The following is a 20,977-nucleotide window of genomic DNA, read 5'->3' on the forward strand; positions in this document are numbered from 1 at the left end:
GTGTGTGTCTATGTGTGTGCGTGTGTGTGTGTGTCTGTGTGTGTGTCTGTGTGTGTGTCTATGTGTGTGCATGTGTCTGTGTGTGTGTGTCTATGTGTGTGCGTGTGTGTGTCTGTGTGTGTGCGCGCGCGCGCGCATGTGCATTTAGCAGCACAGGCAGAGACCAGAAGGAAGCATAGAGATGGAGTTGCTGATTTTCAGGGTGCTCATCTCGCTTTGTGGGTGCTGGGACTCAACTGTAGTTCTAATGACTGCTCAGCAGGAACACTAACCACTGGGCAATTTCCTTAGCCTCATTTTGTTTTGTTTCGTTTTCTGCTTTATTTATTGTTACTGCTGAGGTGGGTAGGTCTTACTTTGTAGCCCAGGCTGACCTCAAGCTCATAGCTATCTTCCCACCTCAGCCTCCCAAGTACTGGGATTACAGGAGGCGGTGACCACACCCGTGCCCCCTCACTTGGCTTCTCTTCGGAATCGTGGTTCCTCTCCAGACAATCCGAACGCTGCAGCTTGTCTCAAACTACTCCACATGCCCACACCTATATACGTACGTAGGGCCGACAGCCACAATGAGAAAGTCAATACTAATTCTTCAGTGTCATTGGCTTGCCCTGATGGAGCCTCCCCCTGCTTCCCTGTCTTCCCTCTCCCCGACCGCCCCCTCTTCCCTCCTTCCCTCCATTTCTGTCTCTCTGCACACAGCTTATAAGCAGGAGGAGTCGCTGGTCTCCAAAGTCCAGGTGATGGGACCCAGCGCCTGTTGGATGCAGGGAGCTGCCAATCAAAGCTACTTGGCCGTGTCTGAGGATCGCATCCAGAAATGTCTGCTGCTGCTCACTTTGAGACAGGGTTTTACACTGTAGCCCAGGTTGACACTTCTCCTGAGGCAATCTTGCCTAACCCCTGGTTTCTGAGATTTCAGGTCTAAGATGACATGCCTGGCTTGTAAGTGACCTTGTGCTTCCAAAGATTCTCTGCCTGGAGTGCGTCTCACAGTGGGGACAAGAATCAGTCGTCTCCAACAAGGACACTCAAGTGGTGTTACATGGCCAAGCTGAGACTGTCCAAGTTTCCTGACTTGGCTCCTCTATGGCAACAAAATTTCATTATGGATGGACCCTGCCTTTTAAAATTATAGCTTCTAATTTTCCGGGGCGGTTAGGTTCTAAACCTTTTCTAAATGTTTCGTAAATCACAGCTCATGTGGCTGTCACATGACTGCTCTGAAGAACCTGCCTCAATTCTCCTCAAACTGGTGGGAAGTCCTTGGCTCAGAGAGGTTGAAACATTTTCTGAAGGTCACACAGCACCAGTATTTACACTCAAGTGCCTCTTACTCAGAAGGCCATAATTTCTGTGACAGAGAACTGCCCACAAGCCATTATGATGTTTGAGGTTGGAAACACTAGTCAATCTGCTTCACCTCAGAGAAGGTCTTTAAGTGTGAAATTAAATGACATTTAAAACCTGTTGTCTTTTAGACACTTCACAAATGCAGATGTTTTCTTCTATCTGCTGTGCACTCCCTCAGGTCTAACCAGAGTTGAAAGGAGAACCTGGATCTTTCTGTCCTCATCTCACTGCCACTGGCTGGTGATACATAGTCCCATCTTGGTCTGGTCCTGCTGACTCTGTCTTGTGTTTTCACAGCAATCAAAGCCCTCTTTAGAAAAGGCTTCCTGGTCTCCAGCGCCCTGGGATGTACAAAGTTTTCCACTGGCCACCCCCTGAATCCCCACTCCGTCCTCTCCTTATCCCCTCTCCTCAACCCCTCTCCCCACCCCCACTCCCTACACTTACTCCCCACCCCCACTCCCCACCCCAACCTCCTACCCCCTCCATCCCTACCACACTAGGTCTTCACAAGAGTTCCTCAAGGCCTCACACCTACCTCAGACATTTTTAGGGGCTTGGCAGGGTCTGTGGTGCAGCTGCCAGGAACCCCACAGTCAGGAGGAGGCCAGCTCTCAGGCCCTGCCTGTGCTGTGTATTTGCAGGACCTGGCAAGGACCTGACTGCCAGCCAGCTGATTTCTTTTTCTCCCCAAACGGCACAGTCATGGGAGGCAGCTGGAGCCTGGGAGGGCTTCAGCCTGCCTGTCACATCCCCAGGCTGTGTCCTTGCTCTATTTATCCCCTTCCCCTGTTTAAAGGCTCCCCCCAAGTCCTTTGGTCTCTGAACAGCTGGGCTCAGACATTAGAGCCTTTTCTGTGCTCACCACAAACTTGTGAACAAAAGGGTTTTAAGAACCCCGATCATGAACGAGGTCTTGGGAAGATGAAGTGTTAGGAATGCTTCAAACAATTGCCATCCTTGTGAGTCTCGAAGCCCATGCCCTTTCCGAGCTGGGCCTGTCTCGGAATCTAGGAAGCTCAGCTTCCTCTTTCGGCCTCCCCATCGGCCTGACATAAGAAAGCTGATCTGGAGATGACCCTGTGCTGGCATCAAAGCCTCAGCCTCTCTGTCACATCTGCTCTTTGTCCTGGTCGGAGGGTATGGGGTGCCACCGAGGCAGTGTCTCTCAGAGAGGGATGGTGGTGCCAGGCTGGGGGCTCCCTCTGTTCAGTGCTCCCTGTCTGGGACACGGTCCTGTGAACTCATCACCACCCTAGACTTTCAATCAGGGAAACTGCTGGAGACACAGTGTGGAGCTCGCCCAGAGTGACTTCCTAAGACTATGTGCAAGGTGACTGGGACTTGCAGCCAGCACTGAGATCTCCGTTATCCGATACTTCTCTGGCTTCTTCGGTAAAAATTAAGTCTCTGCTTCTTGGGCAAGGGGGCTGCATCTGCCTCCCAGTCTCCAGGTAGGAGCTCCTAAACCAGTGGAGCTTGTCTTATATTTTTCTTTTTTTTTTGTTTATTTATTTATTATATATATATAAGTACACTGTAGCTGTCTTCAGATACACCAGAAGAGGGCATCAGATCTCTTTACAGATGGTTGTGAGCCACCATGTGGTTGCTGGGAACTGAACTCATGACCTCTGGAAGAGCAGTCGGGCGCTCTTAACCGCTGAGCCATCTCTCCAGCCCTTTTTCTTTATTTTTAAAATTTAAAATTCACATTTTGGATTGTGCCTGCGCATGCACATGCGTGAGCGCGTGCGTGTGCTTATGTGTCGGAGATCAGCCTGAGTGAGTGAATCTCTTTCCTTCTCCCTTGTGGGTTTGTTGGGGATGAACTACTCAGGCTGGCAGACTTGGAGTCTATCACCTGAGCAACCTCACTGTCCCAACCCACGCTCTAAGTTGCCCTGGCTAAGCTGCAACTTGGTTTGAGACCAGGCTAGCGTTGAACTTGTGGCAAACCTTTGCTTCTGTGTCCTGAGAACTGGGTCAAAGGCATGGACCTCCATAATGACTTTTTGTCTAAAGACACTGTTTCATACTCTGATCCCAGACTATCCTGGAACTCACAGAATCCTCCTGCCTCAGCCTCCCAGGTGCTGGTATTACAGGTGTGGGCCACCATACCCAAGCTCATGAAAAATTTGCTCATTACCACCCATCCTTCTGTGACCCACACTGAAGCAAACACATTTTGTTTGTTTTGTTGTTTGTTTTTTCTGAACGTGTCACTTTTGTGCCGTCTGAATCCCAGGCTGCTTGCTAAGGTTTGTTGGCAGCTCAGATGGACTTTGAGCCTCTTCACGGTCCTGCCTCACGTGGCAACGGACAAAGCTTAAAGTGACAGATGGAAGGAAAAGTCTCCCACAGCTCTCCGAGCTCCGTGAAATCCTTCCTTATGGGATTTGCCTTGTCGGAGAGGCCTAGGGGCTCACCGAAGAAACCCACAGTACATACTCACTGCGATAAAAACACGGCTCGAAGTCTCAAGGGTGAAGGGCACAAGGGAGAAGGGAAGGGGAATGATTGGCACAGGGGCTTGCCCGTTTCCTGCTCCTTGGCACCGTGCCCACCCTTCTCTGCCCAGTCCCAAGGAAGAGGCCTTTGACACATCCCAAAGGGGTAGCCACCTGAGTCCAGAGACACGAACAGATGCTCCAGGTACCAGCTACCCCGGAGGTTTGAAGAGGATCGCCCTGACCAGTCAGATCTGGAGGAATTTAGGGACACGGCTGAGTGGAGGCAGAGGCATTTCCATGCTTTAGGCCTTGCGCTCTCAGGGTGGGTGCTATGGGCTGTCCACGAGGATTTTCTCATTGTAAGAAAAGAGTAGTGTCCCAGTCTGTACAAGGACTGTGAGGAAGACTGTGGGGCAAAAGCTGGAACCTTTCACAGCACCCACACACGATCGTGGGTCCTCCCTCCTGGATGCATGTCATCTCCTTTAAAACTGGCATTATTACTATTAGTAGTAGTAGTAGTAATAGTACTAGTAGTGGTAGTGGTGGTCGTGTATGTGTATGTGTGTGCAGCGTTTGCAGAGGTCCTGCATGACTAATGGGTTTGGTTCTCTCCTACCAGGGTTCTGGATCTGAGCTCCGTCACTAGGTTTTGGGGTGAGCACCTTTCCCTGCTGAGCCATGCCGTCCGCTCTCCTTCAGCTGGTTTATTCGTATCTTGTTTTTAGCTGACGTTAGCCTGAAGCTCAGTATATGGTTGGAAATGGCTTTGAACTCCTGGTCCTCATGTCTCTGCCTACCAGAACTGGGGGTTCCCAATGTGTTACTAGGCTTGGCTGTCTGTCCTTCACCTCAATTTTGGAGCTTCTTGCTGCCTTTATGAAAAAAGTCATAGACAAAACATCTTTCTTTGTGGGATTTTCCTGTTGCTAATGAAAACACTTGTCCAGAACGGAGAGTTTAGCACAGCCTAGGAGCACTGCTGGCTGAGAGGGCTTCCATCATCACAGGGGGAGATGAGTTTAGTGCCCCAAAGCCCAGGTCAGCCAACAGTTTCTATTCTTAGTCATCCTATGCGCCCCACACCATCTGCTTCCAGGTCTTCCTAAGCTATCTGAAGTTGTGGAAAGTGCTTAGGCAGATGTATGTAGTATGTAGTATGTATGTAGTATGTATGTAGTATGTATGTATGTAGTATATGTATGTAGTATGTATGTATGTTTTGTTGTTTGGTTTTGGTTTTCACTTTGAAATAAGGCTTACTGTATAGCTCAGTTTGCTATGGAACTCACTATGGCCCAAGCTGGCTTTCAACTCACGGTAATTCTCCTGCCTTGGTCTCCAAGAGTCACGAGGACAGGTATAAGCTGCAATGCTATGCTCTTTTTTTAAAAAAATAATTTGTTATTGCAGTTTTTGGTTATTTCCTTAAGTTTTGTGGTGCTGAGGACAGTCTCTGGGGCTTTGTATTTGGCAAGTAATTTGTTACCACTGAGCTACATCTTCAGCCTGCTAAAGATGGCTCCTGCAGCAGCCTCCGGGCATTTATGCTGGGGTTTCCCAGCAGGGCAAGAATTATGTGGTAGTGGAAACAGTGTTGCTGGGGGAAGCTTCTGAGGTGTCCACTACAGCTAAGTAACCGCAAGATCCCATATTCCTTCTTGACTCCTCTTGTGGTTTTCTTGGTGTGGAAGGAGAGCCCGTGTGCCTGCTAGGCACGCGTGCTACAATGAAGCTATACCTCAGCCCGTCCCCAAATGTTAATCTTAGTCCGCCCACCTCACAGAGAACCAAGTCAGATAAAGTTTGGAAAGTTGTTTGCAAGGATAAAGGGACACGTAGCTGTGACTACTGCCAGGCTTTGGCTCTATGGTTGTCAGGAGACGGTGCCCTGCCAGAAGGCGTGGGAGGAGAGGGGCTTCTGAAGCCAGCAGCAGTTGGAACTCTGAGTGGAACACGGCCGGCTAAGCCTGCGGCCCACACAAACCACCCACCACCCTCCTGGCTGGCCTGCACCAAGCCCCAGGAAGGGCAGAGTTTCTGTGGAAACTAGAGCCAGCCTAGGCTGGCTCGGGGTGGGGGCAGCCCCGAGCCACATGGTGTGGACCACATGGGCATGGAGGGGGAGCGACAGCTGGGCGGTAGGGAGCCGGAGGTGGCCAGAGCTTTGCTCCAGCCAGCCTGCTCTGGGCCTAGGGGCAGCCGCCTGCTCCCGGCTTAGGCAGTTCGTGGGGGGCTGGATGAGCTTTGGACAGCCTGTAGGTGGGACGCCAGCGAGGTCTGGGGCCATCAGGCAGGGCAGAAGGTACGCACCCTCCACCCGAACCAGAAGGGTTAGGCCTGGCAGACCCCGGCTGCCTCTTGTTCTGTGGAGAATGCTCCTTTTCCTGCTAGCATTCTGTGACAAGATCATGAGTTTTCTGATGCACAGTTAAGCCATACTCATAACCTCTGCCTTCTCATCCCCACAGCCCCCCTCATTCCAGGTCCTCTAGACTTACATGTGGGTCCCCCTCCAGAGACTTTTCCAGTTTCCTCCCGTGAGCACCTATTGTATCTTATTCCCTCAGGCCTCCCTTTTACCTGACTACCTGGACCAAAAAGGTGACATCCAGGAATGAGGCCACAGAAAGGCATTTGGGGCTGAGTGTTGCCACTTTTGGGGCTTGTAGGAACCCTCTCAGGCAGGCTTTGTCCTTCTAGACACCATCTTCCCTTGACCTGGCCTCTAGCGTCAACTCGGGACCTGTATTGGTGTCGGTGGTACACGCTAAGACCAGTTCAAGCTACACAATGTAGTTTTAAACCTGGGTTTTCACACACAGCTATTGCACTAGGGATCCTGGCTTCTTCCTCTAAGGAGCGTGTGCCGCTTGTTTCGTTTGTTGCTTTGAGACAGGGTCTCACATGGAATCCATATTGACCCCAAACTTGCAGTCCCACACCATCATGTGCCATCATCATGCCTGACGTTAATATTTGTTTCCACCCTTCTGTTTCCATGGCTTTGGAAAGAGTGATTAGTCTGTTTTCTTTTGTTGTTGTTCTTCCTCCTCTCCCTCCCTCCTCCCCTCCCTCTTCCCCTCCCCTCTTCCTCCTCCTTCCTCCTCCCTCCCTCCTCCTCTCCCTCCTTTCCTCCCTCCTCCTCCTTCCCTTCTCCTTCTCCCTTTGACAGCATCTCACTTTGTACAGGCCTAAGTGCTGAGATCACAGGCAGGAACCACCATACCTGACCCATAGTTTGCTTCTGGTGCTATAACCGAATGCCACAGGCTTGGGCACCTTATAGAAACTGGAAGTTTATCCAGACCATGGCTTTTAAGAGAACGACTATGAACATGGCCTGAATGTCTGATGGGGATGCCATGGTACGTACAGGTGGCACATAGCCAGAGAGCCAGCCAGCTAGTTCAGGCCAAAGGGATGACCCTCAGGACCTCTTCCAATCCTGATCACACCCACATATAAACTCTAAGTGTACAGAGTTAGACTATAGGGCTCAGTCTCTAACACATCAGTTTGAGGCGACCACAGAGAACATATACCTCAGCTCCGTCACTCCAAAAAGAGAAATGAGGTTTCTTTCCGATGGAAAGCTCAGTATTAAGAAGAGTGTAGTCCATGTATTACCACTATGTAAAGGACCCTCTCTGTACCTACTGCCAGCCTTGCTCTCTGATTTGCCCTCACACTCAGACGTCTGTGCCTCTCTTCTTTACTTGGCGTTCCTGATGTTTCCAACAAAGGCCCCAGGCCCCTCTGCATTGTTTTCTTGAGCTTTTGCCACAGGATGTTCCTTCCCTTGGTGTCACACTCCTTCCACGTGGCCCTCGGAGAGGTCAAGTGACTTGCTTGAGCAGCCGGTCAGAAACCATGACGAGAAGCCGCGCTTTGCTCAGCCTGGAACTCACAGCCTCACTGCCTATTGCTTCTCACTTTCCCGTCTCGGCTATCACACAGGTTGAGGACACCACACAGTTCAAGTCCTCCATTTGTTCCTGAGGCCCCACTGCAGGTCAATCCTTCCACCGTGGTTATCACATGCCTGTTTAGGAGTCAGCCCTATACTATCGCAGACGCACGCACGCACGCACGCACGCACGCACGCACGCACGCACGCACGCTCTGCAAGCTTTCCCAAGCTTCTCTTTTTTCCTAGCTACCCTGAACCAGTGCACAGGCATCATCCCCTCAGCCGTCACAGTGAACTCTGTCTTCTTCTCAGTTGTACCAGACAGTCAGTCCTTGTGTGATGTCCTCTGCCTCCTCTGTGGATCTGTGAACATCTTGAGGGTAGCGATCCAGTTATCTGTCATTACCTTCATTTAACGGAAATGGATACTAATCTATGTGCCAAATAGGTTTTTCAGAGGGCGGGGGCGTCTAATGTACACCTCATTAGCATAAATACTAATAAGCTGTCATTGGCTAATTTTCCAGCTGAGGATGCTCACCCTGGTGGGACAGTGTTCTCGGCTTCACACGGCAGGAAGAGGCGATGAGTTACAAGCTGGTTTCTTGGATCCAGGGGATGTTTGCCCGGGCGTTGAGATTTGCTGTGTCTTGTTTCAACACTACACGTGGGATATCGGGGTGAATCATCCTGCTTAAGAACTAAGACCCTCTCTTGTTAAGCCACTCTTGGTCTCATTTCACAGGGGAAGTAGGTTACACAGCTTAAGAGTTGGGACTTGAATTCTGGGTTGGAGACCCGTCATCTGAACCAGTCACTCTCGGGGATTCATCGGAGACTAGTTACCACAACTCACTAATGAGTCAGGAATCTAGAGTTTACGAGCAGGGATGTAAGGCCCCACTTCTTGCAGCTTTTAAGTCAATGAGGGAAGTGAGCCATTAAACTGATAGTGACACATTCAGAGATGACAACCTCAACCAGGGCAGCACCAGAGAACTTGGAGGACCTTCATAAATGGCCTTTCAAAGCTGCTGACAGGAAGGGATGAGAACTGCATGCATGCACACACATGTATATGTAAGACAGGGGTGTTACTGTGTAATTCAGGTTGTCCTTCTGCTGGTGACGTTCCTGTTCCTCTCCTTTATACTCCACTTAGAGGCTTGCACCATCACCCCTGAAAAAACAGATTTTGCAATTTTTCTGCAGTGGGTCTTGTGGAGTAGTGTCTTCTCTCCACCACTGTGTGGGATACATGGACTTCAATATTTATCAAAGTCAACTGCAGGATAAGTTAAAAACCAAATCGCATGTCCCCTAAACCCAAACAGAATCGTGTGGGGCACTTCCTGAATTTGCATTTTGGGGGCCAGTTCTTCCTTGTGATATTGGGGAGGATTAGAGAGGGTAGATGAACAGATGTTAAAAGAAAAATGATTTTAGGGGCTGGGGATTTAGCTCAGTGGTAGAGCGCTTACCTAGGAAGCGCAAGGCCCTGGGTTCAGTCCCCAGCTCCGAAAAAAAGAACCAAAAAAAAAAAAAAAAGAAAAAAGAAAAATGATTTTATCTTTTCAGAGAAGCCACCGGGTCACCTCAGGTTAGCCTATCCTTTTCGCCCAAGTCTGCAGTAAGTCTTACAAGGAATGGGAGCGGGAAGGGGATGTGCAGCTACTTCCCAGAAGAGAGTGGTTTCAAACCCAAGGGTCACGGCTGCATGGGGCAAAGGTTGCCAGTGCTCAGAGTCAGGGGATGAGGGGCTGCCTGGGAAACCCAGGAAACTGCCAAGTGCCTTCCATCCAAGGATCCCAGTGGTATTCTGAGGAAATAGGGGGCAGGGGGGAGGGTACCAAGAAGCACAGTAGGAAAAGGCTGTTGATGGGAATGGGTTTTGTTAAAGTTCTAGAACTTTCTTTAGGGTGGTGAGAGCATGGGGGTGGGGAGTCACTAACCTTGGACTGAGCCCCTGAGTGTAATAAGAACCCTCAGGGCCTAGTGCTAAGGAGAGTTTCCCACAGGGGAAACGGCTTCATACACTCCGTGGTCATCTCTGTCAGAGATACCTTACCAAGCGTGCTGGCTTTCTGTGTTTTATTCTCACCTGGACAATAGAAGACCTGGACTCTATAAAAGGGGAGTTCGAGGGCCCACAGAGTCTCCTGTACTCTCTCACTACTGCTTGATTCTTTTGAGTGCTGGAGAAGTCAGGGTGCTGTCATACAGGATGAGAGAGAGAGGGCAGAGGCTGGTGACCTGGCAATGCTCTTTCTTTGTCTGTCTGTCTGCCTGTCTGTCTGTCTCAGTGTATCTTTGTTTCTCTGTCTGTCTCTCTCTCTGTATCTATCTCTGTTTCTCTCTGTGTAGCTGTTTCTCTGTCTCTGTCTCTCTGTCCCTCCCCCAACTCTACCCCACCCCTCTGTGTGTGTGTGTGTGTGTGTGTGTGTGTGTGTGTGTCCATCTACTATCCATCAAACCACTTGTAAGCTCCTTACTCATCTTCCCAGGTAGGCCTCTGAGCAGGTTTCACCCAGTCTGATAATTAAGCAAGTCCCCTTCTCCTTGGTCTAGAAGCTTCTACACTCTGACATACTAATTCATATTGTCCCTGCTTATTTTCTTGGCTTCCAAGATCCAACAGCACTTCCCTGAATAAATGGTCTCATCAAATTAAAGAAAAGATGTCCATTTGGAACTGTTCTCATTACAAAAGTGAACTGGGCCAATGACTTATGACCATTCTTCCCCACTACAATAGGCTTCGCAGGGATCGGATGCGGCAGGTGAATTCTGGCTGAAGGAGAAAGTAAGAAAGCACAGAGTTCCACATCCATGGTGCTGCATAACATGAAGTCCCCTGCGGCATACACAATTACATGAAACAAACAGTAGCATTGGGGTCAGCTATGGGGACACATAGGGTATAGTCTTCACATCCCAGCAGATGGTGAGGGAGCCAACAAAGATAGTAGAAGGTGAGATTTGACTCTAAAAGGATTCTGATGGGGAGAAGGAGGACAGTGTCACACCCATGCTGAGGAAGATTCAAGTACAGGGGTGGAAACAGGAAGTGTTATGTCGGAGTAACAAGGACTGGGTGAGAGCAAACCATGGCTGTTTGGCGTGAGGTAAGCACTTAGAATAAGAGTCCAGTGAGGCTGGAAAGGTGATGTCAGAGTTCCAGCCCAGTTACAGAGGACTTACTCAGCCACAGGCATCCCCTTGTGGGGCTGCAGGAAACACCAGGATTGTTCTTTGCTAGGAATCAGGATGTGAACTGAAACTAAGAGTAGGGGGTAGTTAAGGTCTAGATTCTCCCAAGAGCTCTGATGGCGTGGCCTGGCCTGGAAAGACAAGACTTCTTGAGTCTTCTCCAGAGTAATGGCTGTCCTCCAGATTCACAGGCTCCCAGACCTCAAGGAAAACCCCACACAGAGTCCCGCAGGGCAGACAGAATGCTGGGCTTTGAGAATAGAAGAAGGGGTCTCTGACACGAGGAAAGTACCCAGATCTCAGAGCAGATGTTAAGGGCCCATAACCCTGCCCCCGATCCTTGTTTTACACAGCCCATTAGAGTCATATCTTGCCACACATACCTCTTGTCTTCACTCTTTACTGGCATCCTTGATTAGGTTTGCAGAGACAAGCCAGACTGGCTCCCCATCAGCTGCCCCTTAGTAAATGTGCGTTTCCCAGCATCGCTTCCAAGCTACCCCTTTCTGTGTCCTTCCTTGGGGCACAGATGCCCCTGCTTAGGAGTGACATATTTTGGACTGGCATGTGGAAGTTCACTCTCCTTTCACCTTATGTCCCCTCAGGACTCCTCATTCCTGTGCCGTGTGCTATACGCAGAACATCGTGCCTTGGTAAAGGACCTGCTCTTCAAAGCCACAGTCTCCAAATGTGTCATGGAGGGTGACCAACATGTGTGGAAGCTGGAGGGGAAGAACAAACTTCCATTGATTATTTGATTTATTTTCCAGACAAGTTCAAGGCTGGCCTTGAGCTCATAGCAATCCTTCTGCCCCAGCCTCCTAAATTCTGAGGTTACAAGGATGAGCCACCACGTCTGGCTATTTAGATAAAGAATATGGCCCTAAGGTAAGGGCCTCCGTTATTAGTGCATTGACACTGGTTCATTAGAAATAACAATGTGCCACAGTTACATGAGGAATTAACATGGAAAACTGGACGTACGGGAATCCCCCAGCTTATCCTTAAAACCTTGTACACAAAAACTTATTGCAAAACAAAAATGTTTTAAAATAAATCTCTCTCATGCGTATGTGTGGGTGATATATGTACATGTACGCATGTTCGTATGTGTGGGAGGGTAGGCACCTACATGTCTGCCCTGGTGTGAAGTGCGCATACACATGTGTACAGGTGTTAGGGAGCCCCGAGGTGCATACTGGGAATCTTCCTCAATGTTCTTCACCTTATTCATTGAGGTTAGGTCACTCAGTAGAATACAGAGTTTACCAGACCAATTTGTTTGGGGACCTCATTTCCATATTCAAAGCCTTGGGGTTACAGGAGGGCTGCCATGCCCCTAACAGTTAGGTGGGTTCTGGAGGACTGCAAGTGTTTTAACCACTAAGCCACCTCCACAGTCCTAAGGGTAGGACTCGTAGACCACGGTGTCTAGAGGAAGGTGGCCAGGCTGCTGCGGACTCTTGGGTCCCTCAGCCACCCAGGTGCTCAGCCCCTTCCTCTCATTCTCTTCCTCTCTTGGTAGAGTTGGCCTCATCTACAAGGTCTGAGGTGGCTTGTCACCACCCACATGCTTCCCGAGGCAGCCTGGAGGGAGAGGCAGGTTCAAGCATTCGTGCACTCTTTCTCTCAAACCCCACTGGCTGGAACTTTACTCAGATGGCCTGTGGTGGAGGCCATGGGACAGGCAGTGCTCACCGTGATGGGCATTTGAGGGTAATTACAAAGTGGCATTGAACAGTGTGGCAGTTAGCACACTTTGCCACATTAATGACTAATATAATAAAATATAACATATAATTAATATACTATCTAGCTATTCATATATTGAGATGGTGCTTACTCTTTCTGTTTGGTTTTGGTTTGCTCTTTTGAGACAGGGCCCCTCCGCATAGCCACAACTCTCCCGAAACTCCCAATGTGGACCAGGTTAGCCTTGAACTTGTGAACTCCTTATGTAAACTAGGATGGCTTTGAACCTTTTATCTCTGAATACTGGGACTCCAGATAAGAGACATCATGCTCAGCTTAGCCATTCAAAACAAAAAACAAACAAACAAACAAACAAAACCTGTTAGGGATGTACAAGGCAAGCATTGAAGCCTCCACTTTAAGACCATGGCCCGAGTTTCAGGCATCCTGATGGATGCTCCTTCTGTGTTCTAACCCCGTCTGCAGCCTATCTGTGAGTTCTGTTCTGGGTGTGTTTGGAAGAGTCACACCTCTCCTCGGCTGTGGGAAAGCCTCTGCTTTCTTGGCAGGATCTTCACTTTAGTCAAGGAGACTGGGAGTGTGGAAGAGAGGTAGAAAGGACAAGGCCAGCTTCTAAGCAAGCCGGGCAGACAGAGAAAGAAACAACGACAGATAGAGAAGGAGAAAGAGAGATAAGATGGAGTGGCCAGACACTGGGCCTGGAGCCCAGGACAGAGGCCAGGAGGAGGAACAGTGACAGAATACGACTGGAGGAGGGGTCTTTGAGGTCACCCATACTCGGGAGAGGTAGCACATAGCTCAACCTGGGTAGGTGGGGAACAGACAGTGTCTGGGACTTACTCAACCATCTTTGTCAAGGTTATTTCCTCTGGAATCATCAGAGAAGGGGAGAGGGGCTGGGTTGGAGTGGAAGAGAAAGAGCTCCCTTCCTGCCAGGGCCATCTCTTCAGCCCATCGCACAGGTTCTGTAAGGCTTTGTGCTCAGTTTAGGGAGTCGGCTTATTACTGGGTTTATGGATTGATCTTCCTGGGCCATATGTGTTTCTCACACTTCCTCCTCAGTGCTCACACAGCTATTCAAGTCAAGCAGAGAGGAGGCAAAACACAGGCAACAATTTCTACCTGGGAGGCTTTGAGAGGCTTCATGGAAGAGGTGTCCATCTCCAAGGGCAGGAAGAGAAGACAGGAGGAGGAGGAAGGGCCCTCTTAATCAGGGAACCTTGTGATCCAAGGTGAGGATGCTCAGAGTAAACTGCAGAGTGGAGCAGCAAGGAGCAAGGAAGGAGCGGTGGGAGTGAAGGAAACTGGGGCTGCGCCCTGGATTGGGAACAAGCTCGCAATAAAGTGACTTTCTCCGCGTGATAACGGGAACTGTTTCATGGCCTGTCTGCCCAAGATAGGGACAGAACCAGGAGTCTGAAACTGGGTCTCACAATGGGCTACCTTCTCTGCACTCACCAGACCTGGACGCTTAGGTCATCCTTACAAGCATGGGGTGGCCACAGGGACTGGAGACGAAGGCTGTCAGATCTCAAGTGGCCTCTGCAGCACTCCATCAGAGCAGAGCTCAGCCATTTTTTTTTAACGACAGCTTCATTCTGCTTTCTTGATGACTCACTTCATTCTCTTCCCTGCCTGACATTCTAATTCCCTCTCTGTCTGGAGCTCCTCACTTTGCTCATTCACCCCTTCTCCCCAATCTGCTGGGCTCCTCTGTCGCTTACCTCTTCACTTGGCACGTTCTGCCACATTCTACACACTGCCGTATGGTGATGGGTCACCATTGATGGTTGTGCCGGCTAGACTGTATCTTCTTGACACAAGTTACGCAAGGAAGAAGAGGGGTCCTCAGCTGAAGAACTGCCTCCATCAGACTGGCTCATGAGCAAGTCTATGGGGGCTGCTTTCTTGATCCATGTGGGGCCATCACAATCCTGGGAGGCATAAGAAAGGACGCGGAGCGTGAGCCTGGAGAGAAAGTCAGTAAGACGTGTTCTTCCATAGTCTCTGTTTCAGGTCCTGCCTCCAGGATCCTGCCTTAGCTTCCCTTGAAAATAGACTAACTGGTAAGCCAAATTATCCCCAAGTTGCTTCTAGCCAGTGCTTTATCACAGCATTGTACAATGGTGACCGGAGTAGAATACTTGTAGCAGTGGACAATGGCTTATATAAGAACTGGTGACTTGATGGAGACCCGGCTTCCTTCAGGTCTTCCTGCATCTTTAGCGGCTTGGGTTTCACTCCTGGGCTTCTTGTTTCATGGCCATGAGATGGCTGCAACTACTTCAGGTCATGCCTCCTCACAGAGCCATGAGAAGAAATAGATGAAAGGAGACTCTCTTTGTTTAAAACTAATGATGTCCTTTTTACAGTGCCCCTTCCAGTTCCTCTTGTCTAGTACTTGAGCAATGGTGGAAAATGGGATTGTCTATGATTATCCCACACTAATCCAGATTTGTGCATTAGTGCAGAATCCAGTCACCTTGGCACATATGCCGATAGTACATGTAAATGCATGTAAGTACATGTACACACATGTAAGTATATGTGTGTGCGACCCTCATGTGTGTTGTCTAGATCTTGGATTCTCTGTTGATTATCTTTCTCATTACTGTGATAAAACATCTGGTAAGATCAGCCTAAGGGAGGAGGGGTTTATTCTGGTTCACGCTTTGGAGAGGTACTGTCTGTCCTGGCGGGGAAGGCACAGAGATGGAAACAGGAAGTCTCTGGTCCCATGGCATTCATAGTGAGGAAGCGAGACAGTGCTGGTTGTCAACTGACTTTCTCCTTTCCTTTTTCTTTTCTGACCTCAGCCTATGGATTGGTGCTGCGTGTATTCAGGACAGGTGTTCCCCCCTCAGTTAAACCTCCCTGGAAACCCCACCACAGACACAGAGGTATGTCCTGAGTGACCCTAAATCTTGCCAAGTACAAATCAAGATTAACCACCAGAGCCAGGAATGGTGGTGCACACCTTTAATCCCAGCACTCAGGAGACAGATCTCTGAGTTCAAGGCCAGCCTGGTCTACAGAGTGAGTTTCAGGACAGCCAGGGCTGTTACACAGAGGAAACACTGTCTTAAAAAAAAAAACAAACAAAAGATTAGCCATTAAGAGTATCCAATCTAATGATTCTCTCAAGTCCAGATTTCATATTTTCCATTTCCTTCTGGATCTTTCCATTTGAATATTATAGAAGCCCCCAGAATTTAATGTTTCTAGCTAAGCACATTTATTTGTCTTTGTTGGGGAGCAGCCCCGCAGCATCAGGTGGACTTGAGATGGATTCGAAATTTCCCCTCACACAAATCCATTGAGATTTGGGGCTTTGATGGCTATTGAAGAGTTTTCTTTACATTCTATTCTCTAGAGCAGGGGTTCTTAACTTTTTGTGGGGGGGTTCAAATGACCCTCTCACAGGGGTTGCCTAAGACCAACAGAAAACACAGATGTTTACATTATGATTCATAATCATAATGATTCATAATCATAATTGGTAGCAAAATTACAGTGATGAAGTAGCAACAAAAATGATTTTGTGGTGTGTGTGGGGTCACAACACCATAAGGAGGTTGCAGCATAAGGAAGGTTGGGAACCACTGTTGTAAGGGAATGAAACTGGATGGATCGCAGTAAAGAAGTTTTCTTGACTAGCTTTCACAGTCTGAGTTTGGGTTGTCCCGAAACGGCTGTTTGCAGCCCGGAGAACCAGAAATCCAGTTGTTCTGAACAGGAAGCTGAAATCCTGAGAACCAAAGGAACCCAGAATTGCCACCCAGACTAAAACTGAAGGCTTAGGCACTCTCTAGAGAGTCTCTGGTACAGGACCACGTTTAAAGGCTGACGAAGCTGGAGTGTGATGTCTAGGAGGGAAGGCAGGCGCAGGAGAATCCCAAGGCTCCAGGAGAATCAGGCTTGGGATACAGGTGAACATCCCCTTCCCCTCCTGCTGCTGCCATCCAGGATGCCTCCACCCACATCTGCGTTGAGACTTTCCCACTGATCCTACAACCCATGGACCAATAGTCTCTGGGAATACCCTGCTAGATACCAAGGCACACCCTCGGAACCGTCAGGGCGTCTCTCAGTGAGCAAATGGAATTAAGCATCATAACTTATATCACTTCCAGTCTTTCCCAAGAGCTCAGGGCAAGGACTCTAACACAAAGGAAGCAAAGCAATAAAGCTCAAACCCAAGTGTTCTGCTTTCTGCGTCTGGCCTTCCCTTGAACCTCAGGGTAGAAAGTCTCTTCCAAGCCTGAGGCTAGGGGTAGAAGGTAGGAGGCAGAGGCAGGCAGTGTGGGGTGACCCAGCCATAAGTAACCCAAAGCTGTAGGTGATATGGACTGGCCTTCTGCCATTCCGAGACTCTGTGCTCGATTCAGAGGGCTAAACTCTGCACCCGGTTTTCTTGCCTTTTGGTCTATATCAGGCCTTTCTCAAAAATAAGCTCACTTTCCAGCCAAGACTGGAAATTGGTAGTGTGCCCAAGGCTAGAGAAGAGAACCTCTTACACTTCCTAGTGTGGGGATGAAGCCAAAGGATTTCCCCAAGCCTCCCAGCCACTGCTCAGCGCTTCTCGCTATCCTTCAGGGAGACTTAGACATTAAAGCTTCCCTCCCTGAAGGATTCCCCAGAGTCACCATGAGCCCCATTCCTTGTCATTCCACGGTCTGCCTTTAGCCAGGGTCCGTGGCCTCAGCTGACTGTTCCCATTCCCACTTCTCACGTCCATCTTCATCCCGTGGAGAATTAAAAGCAAATAAGGACAGCAAGCATAGGGTTGGGAGTGAGCTGCCCCAGCGTGAGCACAGTCAGTCTTCTGTGCTGGGTTCCCAGGACCAGGCACATAGTAGGTCTTTGTTTTCTGAACGAATGAATGAATGAGTGATGAATGAGTGAAACTAAGCTCTTACAGGTAGAGATTTGGTGACTGCAGTTGTTTCTGGGGGCAGTCTCACCACACGGTGAAGTGTTGAGGTAAGTCCTGAGGACCAGTCAACACGTCTGTCAGTCACCAGCTTCTAGGTTCCTCCCCTTTTCTTACATGCTACTCTCAGCTACAGAGCTGCAAGGTCTAGTGTTTTACATGTATGTATGTATGTATGTATGTATGTATGTATGTATGTTTTTAGAGAGAGAGAGAGAGAAAGTGTGTGTGTGTGTGTGTGTGTGTGTGTGTGTGTGTGTGTGTGTGCATGTGTGTGCTGTAATACAAATATCATTTGATGAAGGTCTGGCTTAGTCCTGGCTTCTTATCCAGTTGGCTTTGGTCTTCAACAAGGGGCATTACCTTCTGAGCTTTGAGATAGAGCGATTTCCAGGCTTCCTACAAGGCCCAGTAGCTTCAGGATTATCCCAAGGGAACAAACCTAACATTATTTACTTGTTATTTTGAATTTCTACTTCAAATTTCTTTCCAAATAGATTTTAACTTCCATCTCTGGTGGGAGAGGAGAAAGAACTGCCTATGCCTACTAAAACAAGAAATTCATTCATAGGATTGGGAACAAGACACAGATATCCTCTTCATAATATTGGAAGTTCTACCCAGCAAAGGGGAAAAAAATTAAATTATCACTGTCTGTGTATGGTGTGGCAGTACACAAGAAAACCAAGCAGAGTTGTAAGATACAAAATTGGCTAAAACAAAACAAGCAAACAGAACCCCGATAGACCCCATTCTGTTCCATATCATAATCTTAAACTATAATTCAGCCGTCCATAACAGTAGAAATATAAGAATAAATTCACTAAGAATCTGAATAATCTGCTTATGAAAAACTAGAAAGTATCAGTGACCACTGCTGGAGAAGACATAAACAAACCAAAGGCAGACGGCGCTCATGGACTGGGAGACAATATTGTATTAAACAAAGGATTATTATTATTATAGAAAGTATTGCCCAAAGCAATGCGGAGGTTCCAGTGAGCTCTAGAAAGACTGTGACAATTCTAAGACAGGGCATTCCTGTGGATTCACAAGGACCCAGGCAAACACACACACACACACACACACACACACATACACACACACACACGCAAACACACGTATACACACACACACACCACACCACCACCACCTTTCAGAGAAAACATCGAAGGACATTCTGGAAACATAATCTTAAAAGAAAAGGTAAATTAATTATATAAACGTTAAAGGCTTACATGGATCCAAACACACTTTCAAGAGGATGAGAATACAAAGGGAACCACACTCAGGGCTGGTGACAGCTCAGGGATTAAGGGCCACCTCACTGGCAGATTTGCCCTCTTCCAGAGGACCCAAGCTCCGTCCCCAGCATCCACACCAGGCAGCTCACAGCCTCATTACTTCATCTCTGGGGACCCCTTACATCCTCTTCTGGCCTCCGTAAGGCAGCTATGTACAGTCACATATGCAAACACATGATTTACAGTCTTTTTTAGAAATTTAAAAAGCACACAGAATTGGGGGAGAAACCAGCAAATTATACATTTGATAGAGATTTCATATCTAGATTATATGAGGAATACCCACCACCCAACCGCAGACAACCCCGTCAAACACTTAGCAGTGGGCCAGCCAGTTGGTTCAGAAGGTAAAAGAACTCGCCACATAATCCTGACCGTCTGACTCCACAGAGCTGTCCCCTAATGTCTAAGTGTGCCACGCACACATACACTGCCTCCAACATCATATACACAATAATAAATGAACTCAAACATAGGACTTGGCGAAGGATTCCAGAGTATATACAGGTGGTCAATAAACACATGCAAAGGCTCCCAGTGTTACTGCTGGAGAGCAATTAAGGAAGACTCTTCCCGTTTACCTCGTGAACATGCACACATGTGTGTAACATGCACTTCCCCCTCTTACATGTACACATACACGCACAACACACAAACATTTTTAAATGGTGAAATGGTTGGCTACAATTCAAAAAAATTGCTGAAGGAAGCGACCTGAAGAGATGAGGATTTGGGTGCTGAATGGCAAACGGTGCCACACAGAGGCTGGCTCCTTGTTCCCCATCCATCCATTAGTGCAGCCTCAACGTGGCTTGACAGATGATCCTAGGTGACCTTACCTGTGTTCTGTTGGGAAGACCAGAGAGAGGTAGAAGGATGGGTCTTAGCCTCCCTCAGATGCTGGCTGTTCCCTGCCTTAGAGAAGGGCCTGCAGCTTGGGCAGTGGGGACCAACTGGGCACCATGGGTTAGTCCTGGAGTGTTCAGCACAGCTGTCTCAGCTCCCTCTGCTCTTCTCACAATGCAACTATGACCTGGCCATACTCAATACTTGTAACCACCTTATGGGTGGCAACTCCTCTGGTGTCACATTCTGGCCTTCCTTTGTCCCCTTTGCCATCATAGCCAAATGACCCAGGCTAACCATCATCCCAGGGCCAAGCCCAGAGCAGCATGTGTGCACGGCCCTGTCAGTGCTTCCCAGGGATCTCCGGGGCTCTTTATTCTCAAGGCCACATTTGTCTCCTAAATTTTGCCCTTACAGAAGTCTTGACTCTCTCATCTTGCTCCGCTCTCCACCCCACCAGTGCCCCAGCAGCTGTTTCTCCTCTGGAGTTCCGAGCTGCTCCCCACCCCCACCCCAGAGCATCAGTAACACAAGGCTATTGTGCTCACTAGATGTTCCCAAGGCTTGGGATAACTGGCTGGTGGGACAGGGAAGGAAAAAAAAATCTACACATTGAGGGTCAGACACCACTGTTTCTAGAAACTCTTTGCTTTTCCAAGACATAGTATGGTTTTCACTGGCTTCCCCCCACCCTGCCCTGAGTGCCTTAGTCCCTCCAGGCAACTGGGACCCTCTATTTAAAGACTCTTGCCCCATGCCCTCTTTTTATGGGTCCCAATCCTTCATTAACTTTAAGACACTTTCTATTTCCCCTGTATATCTATAAACCCCTTTGAGGAATGTCTTTTAACCCCAGACATTGCCACTGGGTACAAAGACTGAAGAGCAACTCTGAAAGCGTCACTTCTGTATCTTCAACTGGGTCAATTAGGCAGGGCTGCCTGGGGGGTTCTGGCTTCCCACTTTCTGTTATAGTGTGTCTGTGGGCTGTAATGAGACTACAGAAGGAGACTCTGCATAGCTTGGACACACTGAAAGCATCCAAGAGAGATGGAAGTCATTGGTGACAGTCCCAGGTGTTAGAGACACAGACATGACCTCCTGGGCCTCAGCCTCTGGAGAATGAACAGAGGGCAAGGAGTATCATCTGGTGAGATCAAGGTCACAGCCTGCCAATTCCTTCTGTGTGTAGACTGAGGGTGATAACCACTAGAATGTGGTCAACACGGCATTGTACACCTGTCATCCC

General features: G+C 48.7%; 1 long non-coding RNA gene across 1 annotated transcript; it reads right to left on the reverse strand.

Moving 5' to 3' along the window:
* Window positions 1-8,585: 8,585 nt before the first annotated feature.
* LOC108350761 (uncharacterized) lies at window positions 8,586-19,886 on the reverse strand. The gene is made up of 4 exons (XR_015687270.1): window positions 19,722-19,886; window positions 14,370-14,579; window positions 11,316-11,654; window positions 8,586-8,902 (listed from the first exon to the last, which is right to left on the reverse strand). It is a non-coding gene; the product is annotated as an uncharacterized LOC108350761 (long non-coding RNA).
* Window positions 19,887-20,977: the final 1,091 nt, after the last annotated feature.

Source organism: Rattus norvegicus, chromosome 4, assembly GCF_021556685.1.
Source record: "Rattus norvegicus strain SHRSP/BbbUtx chromosome 4, alternate assembly SHRSP_T2T, whole genome shotgun sequence".
In the NCBI taxonomy this organism is placed as follows: domain Eukaryota; kingdom Metazoa; phylum Chordata; class Mammalia; order Rodentia; family Muridae; genus Rattus; species Rattus norvegicus.